This window comes from Meriones unguiculatus, assembly GCF_030254825.1.
Source record: "Meriones unguiculatus strain TT.TT164.6M chromosome 13 unlocalized genomic scaffold, Bangor_MerUng_6.1 Chr13_unordered_Scaffold_28, whole genome shotgun sequence".
Lineage (NCBI taxonomy): Eukaryota > Metazoa > Chordata > Mammalia > Rodentia > Muridae > Meriones > Meriones unguiculatus.
In genome coordinates, this window is record NW_026843644.1 from 13,687,023 (window position 1) to 13,705,147 (window position 18,125).

At 40.6% G+C, this 18,125-nt stretch overlaps 1 pseudogene; it reads right to left on the bottom strand.

Annotated features, from left to right (window-relative positions):
* Window positions 1-17,270, bottom strand: part of LOC132650607 (zinc finger protein 431-like) — a 186,912-nt pseudogene extending 169,642 nt beyond the window's left edge.
* Window positions 17,271-18,125: the final 855 nt, after the last annotated feature.

The window sequence follows — 18,125 nt, forward strand, 5'->3', positions numbered from 1 at the left end:
GAATTGAACTCAAGACCTTTGGAAGAGCAGTCATTGCTTTTTAACCTCTGAGCTATCTCTCCAACCCAGCCAATTCTTTTTTAGGTGAGGTCTCAGACTGGCAACTATAAGAATTTTGTTAGAAAATCTTAGAAAGCACATGTATGATTGTGGTTTGCTTGGGTGGGGATGTAATACCAGGAACACAAGACCCTCAGAGACCACCACGAGATGACTTGATGCAAGAGCAAGAAAGCTTTATTACAAGAGTGACTGAACTTGGGGCCCAAGTCTCACTGACACAGCAGTAGAGAACTGGGATTTTGAGCCCTGAGTGAGCAGGGTTTTTAAAGAGAAAGACTCTAAGCAGGTGGGTTTCCATAACAGCAAGTAGGGGGATACATGTTTTCATGAGAGAAAGCAGGGGGGTTCACGCCTTGATCTTACAGATTTGGGTAGAAGCCAAAAGGGAGAGGTGACCGTTTACATAATCACAATTCCCTGGTAGATTGTCTCTATTTTTTTACTAAACATTTATTCTGTCATATTTCCTGGAGGCCGTTGCTTGGAGAGCTAACTTTGTATTCTGTCAGGTGCACATTCTGTGATATTTCCTGGTACCTGAGTTCAGCTCCTAGTCAAGATGTTGCCTTATTTCAAAATGGAGTCACACATGCTAACTTAAACTCCTCAGGGAACTTCTGTCAATGTGCTCTTCAAAGTGCAAAAGGACTTAAGTGGAGGGTGCAGTAGAGGGTAGGGAGAGGGATAGATGAAGAATTCACCATGTCTGGGTATCTACTCCTCCCCCTAGTAAATGAGTTGATTTACTTAATCACTAGTGCAAAAAAAAATAGCTAGAATGTATTTTAAGTTCAAGGTCTAAAAGTGAGGCTGCAGGGGTCCTTTTGGCAATGCTTTTGCAGCATTGCATCCATTCACTTGTAATGTTTGTAAATTCACACTGAGCAATGAAGGAAAGGAATGGGAGGAAAGTGAAGGGGAGGAGAGAGTAGGGGAATGGACAGGTAGGGAAGGAATCATGTTCAAAATCTTCCTGGCAAGAAAACAAAAAATAAAAAAAAACCCTGCTTAATGAATTTCCACCTTTTGTGTGTCCAAGAATTCTTAATTTGTGTTTATGTGTAAACCCTTTCACCATATTTACATATATGATGAAAATTCTTGCTGAATAATGGTGTTTCAATATCTTCTTTACATTTCAACTGAATTATTTTTGGGCCCTAAATCTAGACACAATTCTTATCAATATTTGGAGATTTTTCTTGTTTTGAATGTGTTGTGTTATTTTCTTAGTTAATAGTGTGTCCACAGTCCATTACACCAGGGTCATCATACTTGGGTCTCTAGACAAGTAATGAAAAACAATAAACAGTACTAATAATGTTAGTGACTAAAATGAAAGTAACTGAGAGCATTGTACAGTAATCTCAGATGATCTTTTCAGACAGGTCATTTTATGATGAAATCTTTTCATGAGGAACAAAATGCCTGTTAAGCTTAGGGCTTGTTTACAGCATGCTCTTGAAAACAAGGTTCAAGAAGCATCCTGAAGTCATAACATCTAATGATGTACAGGGAGGACACAATCAGCTTTGTGGATATGGTCTCCTAGGGATAAGTATGGCAGGATGCAAAGCCCAGGACATTTTCTGGGGACCTGACCTCTTATAAAACCTAATGAAAACATAGACTCTTTGCAGAAAATGAACATGTATATAAAACCATCTCTGTATAAGCATGTATATAGCAAATGTCAGGAGAAGGACCAGGATAAAATCTAACACCAAATAATTAACACTGTTGATGTACCTGTAATTTCTATCTTATCTGGAAGGCAGAGACAGGAAGACTGTTAACCCCTGTATTTAAGGCAGAGCATCTGCATAAAGAAAAGCAATGCTTTGCTTCTCCTGTTCCTTTTCTTCCTCTTCGTCTTCCTCCTCTTTCTTTACCTCATATATGTGAAGGAAATGTTCTACCCCCAAGCTACATTTCTAGCTTCTGTACAAAACAAGCAGATACAGATAGTCTTTGCATATGATAAAGCCAGATGCTAAAACTCACTAAAGCTTAAAGAAAGTAACTGGTTATGGGATAAATGAAAGAGAACACAGCGAAGGCAACAGACATAGAGGCTGTTTCTACTAACAGCAGAAACAGAACAAAGATAAAAAATACTTCAGGAGAAGTTTATTACAAATGGCACAATGGCTGTCATTAACAAATAAAATGCTAAGTACTCCTATCCTCTAGGTGGGAATTCTGTACTATCATCAGATTATGAAAACTTTGTTAATAGCATTTACTGTTTAAAATGTTATTTGTCCTGCAGACAGGTACTGTTTGTAAATTAGGCACTCAATACTGTGCTAAGTCCTGAACACACAAAAATGATTCATGCAAACATCATTTTTTTTTCTCTATAAGCTTACAGTCTTGTGGGGTAATCCACCAAAAATAAACCTATAGACCATGCATAGAAATGCATACATCACTATAAATTACACTATGAAACCTAAAGAAAAGCAAGAGGTGCTTAACACCCCAAAAGGGATAAAGAATATATATATTCAAAGGCCTAGAGGTAAGAACATTTTATTTCAGTAGGGGAAATGAAAGAAGGTGAATTTGTTTGCAACATATTAGGGAAGAAGAAAGGAATAATGATAATAATAATAATAATAATAATAATAATAATAATAATAATTGAAGAGAAAGCTAGAGGGACTGAATAGATGGCTTTGTGATGAAAAATACTTTCTCTGGGGCTGGAGAGATGGCTCAGAATTTAAGAGCACTGGCTGCTCTTCCAGAGGTCATGTGTTCAATTCCCAGCAACTACATGGTGGATCACACCATCTATAATGAAATATGGTGCCCTCTTTTGGCATGTAGGTGTACATGCAAACACAAGATTGTATACATAATAAATAATAAATCTTAAAACAAAACAAAACATTCTCTGCTTTTTTTTCCCGAGTTCCCAGCATGTTCATGGTGGCTGTCAATCTTCTCTAGATCCGGTTTCAGAGAATTTAATGCCATTAGACCTCCTTGGATATAAGGCACACATGGGGTACACTTAGATTCATACAAGTAAAATACTCTTATCACTGATCTATGAAAAATTTAAAAATACCCCCCTTCAAAAAAGGAGGTCAGCAGGCATAGTGGCACCCACTGGATCTCTGTGTGTTTGAGGCCATCCTTGCCTACAGAGCGAGTCCAGACGAGCTAAAGCTACACAGGGAAAAACTGTCTTGAAAAGCAAAACAACAACAACAACAAAACAAAGCAAAACAATACAAAAATAAACAAGATCATAAAGCAAGTGTGTTGACACAAGTATTGACACATGCCTGTAAATGGAGCATCAGGAAGGTCAGGAATGAAGGTCAATCTGGACTATAAGAAACTCTGTCTCAAAAACAAAACAGCAGCAGAAACAACAAAACAGCACAAGAATCTGAGTGCCTGGGATGCTTTGGGACATTCAAGTTTTTTTTTTTCTTTTTTTTTTATCTTAATTCTTGGCTCCATAGGAAGCTATTGAGGAGTGTAGTTGTTTGAATGAAAATGACCCCTACAGTCTCATATATTTGAAAATCTGGTCCCCAGTTGGTGGAACTGTTTTGGAAAAATTAGGAAGTGTGATCTTGTTGAAGAGGTATGTTCCTGTGGGTGGGCTTTGAGGTTTTAAAATTGCACACCATTCTCAGTTAGCTCTTTGCCTCATACTTGTAGATCAGGATGTAAGCTCTCAGCCACTGTTCTGTCTGGTTCTCTGCCTGCCATTCCTGTCTGCCACTATGGTCTGTGCTGTGATGCTCGGGGAATTACCCTCTGAAACTCTAGGTACCCAACCAACTGTTTCTTCTATAAGCAGCCATGGTCATGATATCTTAACACAGTGAAAGAAAAGTAACTAAGACAAGGGGTTTGAAAACAGGAGAGAAATGCTTTGATGTACACTTATCTCAAAGATCCTTTTGTCCTGTAAAATTAATAACAAGATTTCAGAAATATCAGGCCTCAGAGCGTCCTGACCCAGAAGGTCTAGCCCTCTCGGGTGGGGCGGGGGAGGGGCTCGAACGAGGCTCAGCGCAGGCGCAGTGCGTGCCTCCATTGTCAAGTGTGACGTAAGCACCGTTGCTATGGCTACAGACGCTGAAGGGAAAACGCTAAGCTCGTCCCGTGCTGGGAGGGCAATGGCGGCGAGGGTTGGCGGCGGGAACCCGCTTTCTGGGTGCGGTGGCGGTGGTCGTGGTTTGGCTAGTAGACTACTTCACTGTGGTAGGCTGAGACCAGGAGAAGCCAGGTAAGGGTGTGTGGCAGGCGCCGTCCCGGGCTCCGCCTCCGCCTGACCCGGGCTCCGCCTCCGTCCCCTCGGGCTCCGCCTCCGCCCCAGGCTCAGCCTCTGCACCCACTAGGCTCCGCCTCTGCTCTCCCGAACTCCGCCTCCCTCCTCTGCCGGGCTCCGCCTTCACCTCCCAGGGCTCCTCCTCCCTCCGCTTCCGGGCCCCTCCCCGTCTCCACCCCGAGTTTCGCCTTCGTTCCCGGGCTCCGCCCCCGCTCCGCTAGGCTCCGCCTCTGCTACCGCGGGCTCCGCCTCCCTCCTCCGCCGGGCTCCTCCCCTGCCCCCGCCCCTGGCTCCGCCTCCGCCCCTCGGGCTCCGCCTCCGCCTACAGGCTCCTCCCCCGCCCCGCCTCTGGGCTCGCCTCCGCCCCCAGCAGCCATCCAGTGGGCTAGGCGGTGCTGGGCCTGGCAACGCGGCTGGGAGGCGGGGAGGAGAGAAGGTTGGGTCCCAAGGTGGAGGGGCGGCGGGCCCACAGGTGTTGGCCATCGCGGAGCAGCCAAGCCTGGCTGGATGTGGGCGTGTGTGAGGGACCCGCAGGACGGCGGTTGTGGAGCGAGGCCAGGGCTGTGCAGTTGGAGGCTGGTGGGCTGGCCGGGTCGGGGGGTCGGGAGAGCCTGCCCGAGTTCCTCCATGAGCTTCTGTGGAGGCTGTTGCTATCCGGAGCCACGCCCTCGGGCCGCCTGGGTTGGGAGGGCAGGACCAGACTGTATGGCGTTCCTAGGGATACACTTGTGCCCTGCATCCTGAGGAAGAGTGATGCTGGGACCAGTCCTCCTGGAAAGTAAGAGCAGAGAGTCCCGTGCTGCCTCCCCCCTGCTCTGGAGCTCGTGGGGTGGGGAGCTTACACATCTGGGCTGAAAGAAAGCAGGGTACTTGGAAAGGCTACAGGATCCGTGCACATTTCTAGGAACATTATTTTTTTCAGGATGTATATGCCAGCATTCCAGAATGAAATGATTCTTCTTAAGTAAAGACAGCCAGACTCTTGGGTAAAGAAAGCCAGTGCTCTCTCTCACTGGGCTTTCATGAGTTTTGATTGTTCCCTTTATTTGTCCGAGAATTCTTCATAAGGAACAGTTTGGCAGATACACTGCTGTTTATACTTTAATGGACTTGCACAACCAGGAGTATACACGGTTCACGCAGGCTTATTTTCTTATTTTTATCTCTTTGTGTTGTTATGTATAGATAACCAGGACATAATAACAAGTTTACTGTAGAGCTGGGAAAGCTCTTTTATTTCAGGGTAATTCCAGTTTTACACTTGCAAGGAATTTTAGCTACTAACCCTGCATCCCCTTGTCTCTGGAGATGCTTAGGTTGTGTTTTGCTGATTGTTAGTCGTTGGTAGCACTAGAGTACCAATGTTTATTATTTATTCATTCCTAAGAATTTGTTTCAGAGAAGGGATTCTTCCCAGTTTTTTCTCACTACTGCCTAATTGAGGTCACTTAAAAAACCGCTTGCAGGTCGATGAGATGGCTCAAGAGATAAAAGCTCTTGTTGGGCAAGCCTGGAGACCTGAGTTCAATCCCTGAATTTATGAAAAGGTGGAAGGCAAGAAGTGATTGCACAGAGTTGTCTTCTAACCTTCCTATGTGTTCCCTAGTATGCATGCTTCACCAGCATCATGAACACACACACACACAAAGACGACATTGGGCTGTATTTAGAGAATATTATTGCTGCTCCAAAATGTCATGTCATTTCACTTGTCAGTTTCTTACAGACATAATCTTACCCAGACTGCTAGTGTGGAGATTCAGTTTTGTTTTTAATCTTGTTCAGTTTTCAGTTACATTGTTCTTTCCCCTACAATAATTTTATTTAGGTTTTTTTTTTTTTTTTTTTTTTTTTTGAGACAAATTCTCTCTACAGAACCCTGGATGGCTGTTCTGGGATTCCTTATGTAGTACAGGCTGGTCTTGAACCTACAGAGACCCGCCTTCCTCTTCCTCCCAATTGCTTGGGTTAAAGACCATGCCCAGCTTCCCCCACAACAATTTTAAAACAATAACAAACTTGAAAAAAGTTCCAAGTATGGTACACAGTTAAGTGCTGTTTTACTTTGGACATTTTGAGAGGAAGCTGTTGACCTTATGCCCTGTCACTCTGAATGGTTTAGTGTCAATTTTATGCAAACAAGAATGTTGTCCTACATAATGACAGTGCAGTTATCAAAATAGGAAATTCACGCTGACATAATATTCCATTTAATGTGGGTTTTATTGACTATGTTATTACTCACAGAAATGTCAAAAGAAGCTGGTATATTTAAGTGTTTCATTTTTTTTATCTCTTTAGTCTCTTTCAGTATGGAACAGTTCCCTCAACTTTTTCATGATCTTGTCACTTTGATGACTATAGGTCAGTTATATTTTTTCTTCATTAATTTATTTATTTGTTCATTTTACAGTCCACTCACAGCCCTACTCCCTCATCTCTTGCCAGTCCCAAACTCCCAAACACTTTCCCTGTACTTCCCCCAACCAACCCACCCAGGCACATCAAGTTATATCAGGATTAAGTACCTCCTCTTTCACTGCAGAAAGACAAGGCAGCCCTGGATAAGAATATGGGATCTAAAGGGAGGCAACAGAGTCCAAGTCAGAGACAGCTCCTGCTGTAGTTGCTAGGGGACTGACTTGAGGACAAGCAACCCATCAGTTTCATATGTATAAGAGGCTGAGGGCTAGGCCAGGCATGTTCGTTTGTTGGTGGTTCAGTTTGTATGAGGCCCCATAGTCCCAGGTGAAGCTGACTATGTAGGTTTTTTTATGGTCTCCTACCTCTCCAATCCTTCCTATAACTCTTCCACAAGATTCCCAGAGTTCTGCCTAATGTTTGTTTGACTGTGGGTCTCTGCAACTGTTTCCATTATTTGCTGGATGAAGCCTCTCAGATGACAGTTATGCTGGTCTCCTGTCTACAAGCATAGCAAAGATATGATTAAATGACGAAGGCCCAGGCTTTGGGGTACACCATTGCTTAGGGGTGAAAGAGGAGGAGCAGCAAATGCATTTTGTGAACTTGGAAGAGATATTCAGCTCTCCCTAATAGATATTATTTTTCTTGTAGGTGATATGAGCCATAATTTTTGTCTAGTTACATGGCTGTATAGAAGAGATTGTTTTCAAATTAAAACGAATTTTTTACATTTCTTTTTTCCTACTTTTTTGTGGGGGAGAGAAGGAGTCATCAAGACATGGACTCTGGGTGTGTAGTCCAGGCTGTTCTGGAACTCTTCCTCAGACTCACAGAGATCCACCTGCCTATGCCTCAAAAGCACTGGAATTAAAGGCTTGCACCACTTGATAAGCAGTCAGTACTCTTAATCACTGAGTCAACTCCAGTGCTTTTTAAATTTTTAACAGATATAATCATGTGACTATGTCTACATTAGTTGAATATAAATAGAATGATGAATATAATGTTTCAAAAGTGTTCTAAGGGGATAATGGTGTGTATTCCCTCCTAGCCTTTCTTTAGCTGAGACTGGAGATTGGCTGGGAGGTGGTGGCTCATCTTTAATCCCAGAATTTGGGAGGCAAGGCAGAAGCATTTGGATCTCTGCATTAACAGCCATCCTGGTCTATAGATCTAGTTCCAGAACAGCAGAGAAACCTACACAGAGAAACCCAATCCAAGCAAGCAAGCAAGAAATGGACTGGAGATGTAGCAGCCATCTTGGGTAGGAGTAACAGAGCAAACAGCTAGAAAGATCCTGGATAACTAATGACTGACAGTAGGGTTGCCATAGCAGGTCTAGATAGCTGCTTTGTGTTTTGTTTTTCTTTGTTTTTAACATGATAAATAATAACATTATATGTTTAAAGCACTATAAATCTGAGTTTTCAGTTTCATGCTGGCAAAACAGGTACAAGGTGACAGGATGGGTTATCAGGATCCAGGGACATAGATAGTGAAGGAATGTTTTTCAGTGTCATGTGTAAACAATTGAGGGCACCATTGAGAGAAGCAGTTATTGAAGAACTTTGTGGTTGAATGTACAGATGATCTACTTATATGCATTGTACAGATAAGGAGGAGACTGTAAAGTCTCCCTCCTTCCTGTGGCCTCCCATTTTTACTTGTGAGTATTTAACTCCATCATTGAATAGCAAATCATGAACTGCAAGTTTACTCTAATGAATGATGTACTCTTTTGAAAATTTATACATTTTTTTTCAGTTTTTGGTTGTTGTTGTTTGTTTGTTTGTTTTCCCAAGATAGGGTTTCTCCATGTAGCCCTGACTATCCTGGAACTTCCTCTGTAAATCAAGAATGTTCTCAAACTCAGAGATCTGCCTGTCTCTGCCTCCTGAGCACTGCTGGGATTAAAGGTGTGTGCCATCACTGCTTGGCATAAAGGATCATTTTTAACTCTAACTTTCCTTATTTGATTGTTGTTTTTACTAACCAAATTACAGAATATTGGTAGAAGAAATGATAAGAATTGAGGTTAGCTGATTAAACACCCCCCCATGTGAGAAATCTCATTGTGATAGGTATGAACATATGTTTGGAAAACTTTGAATGCGTTTTATTAAAACTTAAAAAGACCAGCTCCATGTACTAGTGTGGTCTGGCTTTTTACTTTCCTTTCTACCTTCCCTTCCTTCTTCCTTCTTTGCTCTTTATAGCTTGGCTATCCTGGACTCATTTTGTAGACCAGGCTGTCCTGGAAATCAAAAAGATCCACCTGCCTCTGCCTCCCTGAGTTGCTGGAATTGTAGGCTTGCGCCAAGATGCCCAACTTCAAATCTTTATTTTTTAAAGGACTCAAAGACATTGTATGAGTAGTTAATAATGCTTGATATGTAAGCCTCACCTGGGGCCTTTCTGTCCTTCTAAGCAGTCAAGATTACACACTCTGGTTTTTCTAGAATTCTTGCCTTATTGTTATTTTATTTTCACCATGGACCTTTAACAGTTTAAAAGAATTAGGTATTCATAATCTTTGGAGATGAATATAAATTTCAAGGTGATTTTTTTACATTACTGTTTATTATTATCATTTATTACAATTTATTCCAATTGTACTGTGGCTGTGCCCCTCCCTCATCTCCATCTGCTCACATCCTCCTTCCCTCTTCTGCACCTAAGGCCCTCCCCTAGCCCACTGATAGGCAAGATCCTACTCCCCTTCTATTTGACCCTAGCCTATCATGATGTTTTATACAAGTCTCCCTCCTATTGTTGCACACATATTATTACAGTTACATAACCATCTATCTCACATCTATCATCTGTCTATCTATCATCTTTGTCATATATCTATTACACACACATATTGTTGTGAAAATCTGTTATTTCTTCCAAAGAAACATGGTTCAAAAATTGTTCAAAAACTATGTTTTAAATCAAAAGTAATCCAATCAAAAATGGGGACAGAGCTACACATAGAATTTTCAGTAGAGGAATATCTCAGAGAAACACTTAAAAATGCTCAATGCCCTTAGTTATCAGAGAGATGCAAATCAAAATGACCCTGAGATTTCACCTTACACCCATCAGAATGGCAAAAGCTCAAAAGACTATTCAGGCTTGTGGTCACCCTCAGCTACAGACCAGGATTATGGGCAGCCAGGGTATATGAGATCCCACCTCAAGAAAGAAAAAAAAAAACAAAACAGTGAACTACTGTGCAGTGATGAACAGAGAAAGTGGCAGAAGATTTGATGGACTTGGCAGTAGGGTTAGCAGGAACTGCAGCAGGTTGATGGGCACAGCAGCTTGGCAGGCACAGTGAGGGGTCTTAGGCACAGTAGTAGTCTCCAGTGCAGGGCAAGCTCATGCTGTGTCCACCTGTCCATCTCTCTGTCTGTCTGTCATTCTCAGTTTTTAAGTAGCTTTATTTTATTTATCTGTGTGCATGTGGGTATACATGCCTGGCAAGGGCCAGAAGAGGGTAGGAGATGCCCAAGAGCTAGACGTCGTTGTGATCCACCTGATACAGATTCTGGGAGCCTAATGCAGTCCTCTGCAAGAGCAGCATGTGTCTTAACTACTGATCTATATCTTCAGTCCAGTTCTCTGGGTTTTGATGGGACAAGCAGTTGGAAACATGAAGCCCAGGTTGGTCTGGAACTCATCATCCTCCCTCAGCTTCTTGTCCTCCAATTACAAGCCTGCACCTTCATGCCTGCCAGTCTTTTTCTTGAATGGTTTCAGGTCCACATTTTGTGTTCCAGGCCACAGACTGCAGATAACAGTGAAACTGACTTTAGCTCTGTGTCCCTGAGGGTGTACAGACAGAGTGTTTCCTCTGTTGTTAGGGCGAGGCTAGGGTAGAACTGCCACCCTGCTAGAAATTTAAGAATCATGCTGGGACTGTTTTGTCTAGTGTTGATCTGTGGATCCCAGGTTTCTGTAGATCTGAGGTTGGAGCTCTGTGCCTCAGTACCCAAGCGGTAATCAGCAGCAGGTAAGTGCAGCAGTCATGCATACAGCAGGATGCTAGATCCTGGAGCCAGTGGGAACCCAGAAACTTTTCCTGAACTGCTGTCCTGAGTTTGGAACTGATGTTTCCCCCACCCTATGGTTACCTCCCAACAGGGTGACCCAGTCTGTCCTGTTTTCGGGTCCACAGTTCAGTCTAGGATGTTGAGTAGAACAAACAGGAGCAGGTAAGTGGCTCTATGCTGCTGACTGGGCATCTGAAGGAACCCAAAAACTTTTCATTAGAAGTTGTTGGGGGAGTGTGGTGGAATTCCACTGGATGCCCTGAGGTTGGACTTGATGTTTCTTTCACCATGGGGTTTCCTCCCAACAGGAAACCTGGTCCCTGGTGCTTTGGTACCCACAGTTCTGTGTGGGACAGTGATTTGGGCATACAAGCAGCTCTCTGGCCTGAGCACCTTCTAGAGGCCAGACCTTTTTCAGGGATTTTCTGGGTGACCTGAGGTCAGTCCTGATTGCTTCCTACTCCATGGGGTTTTCTATAGCCTGGAAATCCCAATCTCTGGTGTTGTGGGGCCCACAGTACAGTCTGGGATGGTGACCAGAGCCAGAGAAAAGTCATGTGGCTCTGGGCTGGTGACCTATTGCCTGCAGGGACCCAGGAAATCTTCCATGGTTTATCTGGGTGGCCTGAGAAAAGAAGCGATTACTTCCCACTCCGTGGGGTTTGTTCTTAACTTGGAAACACAATTGCTGCTGTTTTAGGGCTCAGAGTTTGGTCTGTTGCTTGCTGTGTAGTCACTGCTCTACTGCTCTGCAGAAACTGTCCTCTTGGTACCACCATCTTTGATTCTCCTTTCTTTTATTAAACATTTTTTTTAATTTTTCTTTTCTTTTTTATTTTAATAATTACAATTTATTCACTCTGTATCCCAGCTGTAGCCCCTCCACAATCCCCTTTCAATCTCACCCTCCCTCCCTCTTCTTCTCCTATGTCTCTCCCCCAGTCCAGTAATAGGGGAGGACTTCCTCCCCTTCCATCTGACTATAGTCAATCAGGTCTCATCAGGACTGGCTTCTTTGTCTTTCTCTGTGGACTGGAAGGATAGTTCCCCACTCAGGTGGAGCTGATCCAAGAACTAGCCCATGAGTTCATGTCAGAGATGGTCCCTAGTACTATTATTGGGAACCCTCTTGGATACAGAGACGCATTGGACTATTTCTGTGTAAGGGTTCTAATTTATCTCCATGCATGGTCCTTGTTTAGCATATCAGTCTCAAAAAGACTCCTGTGCCCAGACCTTTTGATTCTGTTGTTCTCCTTGTGGAGCTTCTGTTCCATCCAGATATTTCTATCTCCCCCTTCTTTCATAACATTCCCTGCACTCTGCAAAATGTTTAGCTCTGAATCTCAGCATATGTTTTGATACCCTGCTGGGTAGAGTCTTTCAGAGGACCTCTGTGATAGGCTCCTGTTATTTCTCAGACAATTAGGAATAGTGATACCTCAAGATCCAGCTATACCACGCCTAGGCATATATCCAAAAAATGCTCAAGTATACAACTAGGATATTTGCTCAACCATGTTCACAGCAGCTTTACTTGTAATAGCCAGAAGCTGGAAACAAGCCATATATCCCTCAGTTGAGGAATGGATAAAGAAATTGTGGTACATTTACACAATGGAATACTACTCAGCAATTAAAAACAAAGAAATCATGAAATTTGCTGGCAAATGGTGAGATCTAGAAATTATCATCCTGAGTAAGGTATCTCAGAAGCAAAAAGACACACATGGTACATACTCACATATAAGTGGATATTAGACATATAATATAGGATGCTCATATTAAAATCTGTAGACCTAGGGAAGGTAATCAAGAAGGAAGACCATGGTAAGATGCTTAAACTTTTGTTTCTTTATATCTTTTTTTTTTTTGAGCAAGGGCAGTTACCCAGACTGAACTCAAATTTTTGCTCTCTGGTTTTGTTTTTCTAATTCGTTTTTCTTTTATTAATTATTTTTAATTTTTTCACAGTTTATTCATTATATATCCTGACTGAAGGCCCCTCCCTCAACTCCTACTGGTCACATCCTTTCTCTTCCCTCTATCCCACTCAAAAGGTGAGTTTCCCTCCTCTGCCATCCACCCATGTCTTATCACAATACTACTCAGCTATTAAAACAAGGAAATAATATTTGTGCTCTTATTACTTCTCCATAGGCCAGTCTGCTCACGTCAGAAGACTCCATACCCTGAAGCTTGCCTGCAACCTTACTGTGAAATTAACACTAAGTATAACTCATTTTACAGAGTCCCCCACACAAGACAATGTTTAATTGACCATCTCACATCCAGAAACATGTGAAATATGAAATGCTATGAAGTCTGAAACATTTGATCACACGCATTTCAAAGAATTTGGTTCTCCTTCTGTCTAGAGGAACCACCTCAGGAAATAAGTTCAAATTGAATTCCAGAAAACAGAGGCTATATACCCATTGGGAAATGATTGGGATGCTCCATGGATAGGTGTATATAATTGTTCAAAACTAGGTACTTCAAGAATGCTTGATTTGCATTAGATAGCACATTCCTATCATATGAACAAGAGCATAGATCCTAATCATCCTATATTTAAAAGGAGGAGAGAGTTAGCAGGGATCAGTGTCAAAAGCCATCTATCAAATTTTGCTAGTAGCATCTATGTCTAAAGACACTCCCCAGTTGAAGTCAGGCACAGAAAACTCACCCTTACATTGTTACACAACTAGGCCAGCACCAGGGTCATACAAGGAAGAGAAAGCCTCCTCCTTCACATCTCAAAATTCAGTCTGGGTTGTGATGGTTTTCAATAGAACCCCTGGAACAATATATATGTATACACAAAGAAACTTCTACAGGTTACCACTATTATATTACTCTCAGAGAACTTCCTGGCTGGTGTTAGTTCACCATTCCCTACATATTCATCCACTGGACTGAACTTTTCTTGTCTACAGTGAGGCAATGGAAAACAGTAAATATTGAGAATCAGATTTATCAATAAGTCTTCCCTAAACACATTTTATAATACTTTTGCATGTAATTGATATTCACCATTCATTGTATTCTTTTTAAAAATAATTTTATTTGCTTTAAATTCCAATTGTAGTCCCACTCCCTTCTCTCCCCCATTACTACCTATTCCTATTTCCCCTATTCCCTTTCCCCTTCCCCTTCACAAAAGGGAAGTCATTTTCATTGAGCTAGTTTTTCAGTTCTGTTGGATCTCAGTAGACCAAAGAACACAAAGGCCTTTCCATATTGGTTATAGTCAAAGAATTCCTCTCCAGTAAGGATACTTTTATGATGATGATGACTCTAGATTTGTGCAAGGCTTCACCGTTTTAACACATTCAAAAGCTCTCTCCAGTATGAATCCTTTCATGATGATGAAGATTATACAAATATGGAATGGTTTCACCATGTTAAAACCACTGTCCATTAGGATTTCTTTCATGATTGTGAGGATGATTCTGAAGTGCAAAAGTTTTTTCACATTGGTTAAAGTCAGATAGCTTCTTTCCAGTATGTTTTCTTGTATGTATTAGGAGAAGTTATGTGCAAAGGCTTTGCCACACAGTTAATTCATATGGATTCCCTCCAAAATGTGTTGTTGTCTTAGGAGATGACTGTAATATGCAAAGGTTTTATCACACTAATTATCCTCACCAGGCTTCTCTCCACTGTGTGTTTTTTCATGTTTCTGGAGACAGCTGTGCAAAGGCTTTATCATATTGGGTATATTCATAAGGTTTCTTTCCAGTATGTGCTCTTTTATGGCTTATGAGATTATTGTTGCGTGCAAAGGCTTTACCACACTCATTACATTCATAAGGTTTCTCTACATTGTGTGTTCTTTTATGGCTTATGAGATGACTGTTTTGTGCAAAGGCTTTACAACACTGGTTACATTTATAAGATTTCTCTCCAGTGTGTGTTCTTTTATGGCTTAAGAGAGTACTGTTTTCTGCAAAGGCTTTGCCACACTGGTTACATTTGTAAGGCTTCTCTCCAGTGTGTGTTCTTTTATGCCGTATGAGAGTACTGTTATGTGCGAAGGCTTTACCACACTGATTACATTCATGAGGTTTCTCTCCAGTGTGTGTTCTTTTATGACTTAAGAGATGATTGTTTCGTGCAAAGGCTTTACCACACTGGTTACATTCATAAGGTTTCTCTCCAGTGTGTGTTCTTTTATGCTGTATCAGAGTACTGTTTTGTGCAAAGGCTTTACCACACTGGTTACATTCATAAGGTTTCTCTCCAGTGTGTGTTCTTTCATGGATTATGAGATGACTGTTTTTTGCAAAAGCTTTACCACACTGGTTACACTCATAAGGTTTCTCTCCAGTGTGTGTTCTTTTATGGCTTATGAGATTACTGTTTTGTGCAAAGGCTTTGCCACACTCATTACATTCATATGGTTTCTCTCCAGTGTGTGTTCTTTTATGGCTTATGGAATGACTGTTTTGTGCAAAGGCTTTACCACACTGTTTACATTCATAAGGTTTATCTCCAGTATGTGTTCTTTTATGCCTTATGAGCTGACTGTTTTTTGTAAAGGCTTTACCCCATTGATTACATTTGTAAGGCTTCTCTCCAGTGTGTGTTCTTTCATGGCTTATGAGAACAGTGGTATGGTGGAAGGATTTACCACATAGAGTGCGTTTAAAAGGTTTCTCTCCAGTACAACTGCTTTCATGCCTGCAAAGATAAATGGCACATGTGAAATATTGACCACAGTCATTTGATTACACTAATAAATATATTTATCTATGTGAATCAATTTTATAATTTGGTCTAATGATAAAAAGAAGAATCAAATCTTAAACTTTTATCATTTTATTTACATTCATGGCATTCCCCTTCATTATGGGTATTTTTGAAGATCTCTGTGATGGTAAGAGCATTTATTATGTGGTTCACTTTTATAGCATCATTTTTTTATAAGAGGTTTTCTCGTTTATATGAAGAGTATTGTAAGAATCCAGAGTTTTACCAAAGCAATCCCATTCACAAATTTTTGTACGGTATGAATGACACTTCATTTACAAAGTGAGCCAGGACAAGCAGAAGAAGTTCCAAATTTCTAGTATTCATAGGTATTTTCAGCAGTATGATTTTGCTAATGAATTCTCAGTGAAGTTGCAAAACCAATTAACTGTTACCTTTTATCACATTCAGAAAATCTACTCAGAGTGGGGACTTTTACAAAATTAATTATTCTTGGAGAAACATAGTTACACTGCTTCTTTCAATATCTCTATGCTCATGTGTCTTATAAACATTGTGACATATGATATACCAATTTAAATTACAAGAATAATAAAAGATTTCCACATTGAATTAACACGTTTTTTTTTTTTGTTCAACATAGACATGTCATATAGGGATTAAGGTTTCTCCACAATTTTATTATTGACTCTCATAAGCTGCTCCTTTCACTAAACTTTACAGTGTTACTACATGAATATGTGTAACACTGGTTGTACTATGAAATATCTGCTCATTAGAAGGTTTTGAAACATACTGATCACCTATTCAATGTGTATACCTCTTACAATATCTGAGTAGATAGAATGAGACTAAACAGATTGGCAGTTTAACTCAGTAGCTGTAAAGTCTATATGATTTCAATGGTATTTTCTGTTACAACATTATTTTATTTTCTTCTATCTTAGGGGAGTACCTTGCAAACACAAATCAGATACCTGACATTGAGGTACGTGGAATTATGAGATTTTAATGATCATCAGTACACTTAAAGCAGTGCTCTTTTTACACTGTTGCTTTTCTTTAAAACCTCCTGGACACAGCCAGGTGTGCTGGTACATTCCTTTAATCCCAGCATTTGTGGAGGCAGAAGCAGGCAAATCTGTGTGATTTTGAGATCACATTGTTCTAACAAGCAAGTCTAAGTCAAGCCACAGCTACACAGAATAAAAAACTATTTCAAAAACAGAAAATAAAAAGCAGCCAACAAACAAACAAACAAACAAAACAAACTTCCAGGACACATTAAAATTTCTTAAGATTCATATCTATATCAGTGTGCACATAAAGTTACCTTTTATTACTTGTAGAACTTTGAAAATGTTCTTCAATGGTATGGTCTTCCAAATTGTAGCCTAAAATAGAGTACCAGAAAATATATATGACTGGAAATATCATATTATTATTAAAGCAAAACTTAAATCACTATCTTCTATGACCCTTAGAACCATGCCCGATTTAGTCACCTCATTCCTCCTCATTCTCAATTGGAATCATAGAAAAGGATAAATAACAAAGTAAGACTTGTCTCCTTATTTTAAAAGTGAAAGAAAATTTGCTGTCTTACCTATAGCAGTGAGGTTTTTACAGGTCTCTAGCATCACATCATTGTAGAGTTGTTTCTGTGATGGTCCCAGCAAAGCCCACTCTTCTTGGCTGAATTTCACATGCACATCATTGAAGGTCACTGAATCCTAAAATATGCCATGCATTTGTACAACAGAAAGAGTAGCAACAATATTAATTTATACTTCATTGGCAATAGAATCATATAATTCTAGTGCTGCCTCCATTTATTTTCTGACATAGAAGTGCTAGTGTTAGATAGTTGGGTGTTGTGCATGAGGTGAACAAGAGGAGAAGAAAAAGCTTAAAGGTTAGATTGTAAAGAAAACCAAAGGCATGCTTTGGAAACCTTTGTTAAAGGCGTTTCATTAGTTTGTAAGGCATGAATATGAATTATACATTAGTTGGGTTCTTGAGTAATGTATGAATCATCTTTAGTTACTTGGGCAAGTAGGTCAGGACCCTGTCATGAGACAGGTAGAAGGAAAAAACACAGTCATCATATTTTATCTAGCAACAAATGAGATGTGGCTATCAGGTGACACTGAACAGATGGGTGGTGTCAGTCAAAAGACAACATGGCACTGGATATCATGTTTTGACCAGGGATCAGAGATGTGGCATACCAGTATATGAAAATGGGAGCTCATATATTTGTGGAGGGGAAATTGTACTACAGTGAATAGATGGATAAAAATAATGTGAGTGGCAAGCAACAATAATCATAGCTGATAACATCATATTTCTGAGTTCCCAGACAAAAGAAAAGGCATAGAACACATGATTATTCTTTGATCATTGTTTTGTATATTTTCCTTTTTAAATCATGTATAGGCTATAGTTTAAAATAAAGATTAAAACTTTTCTATTAAAAAAATAAGTGTGAATGTTATCACTAAGTCATTTTAGAATAAAACGGAATAAAAAAGTTTAACTGTGCCATATCTGAATAGGATAGAGGTTTGGAATACTCATGG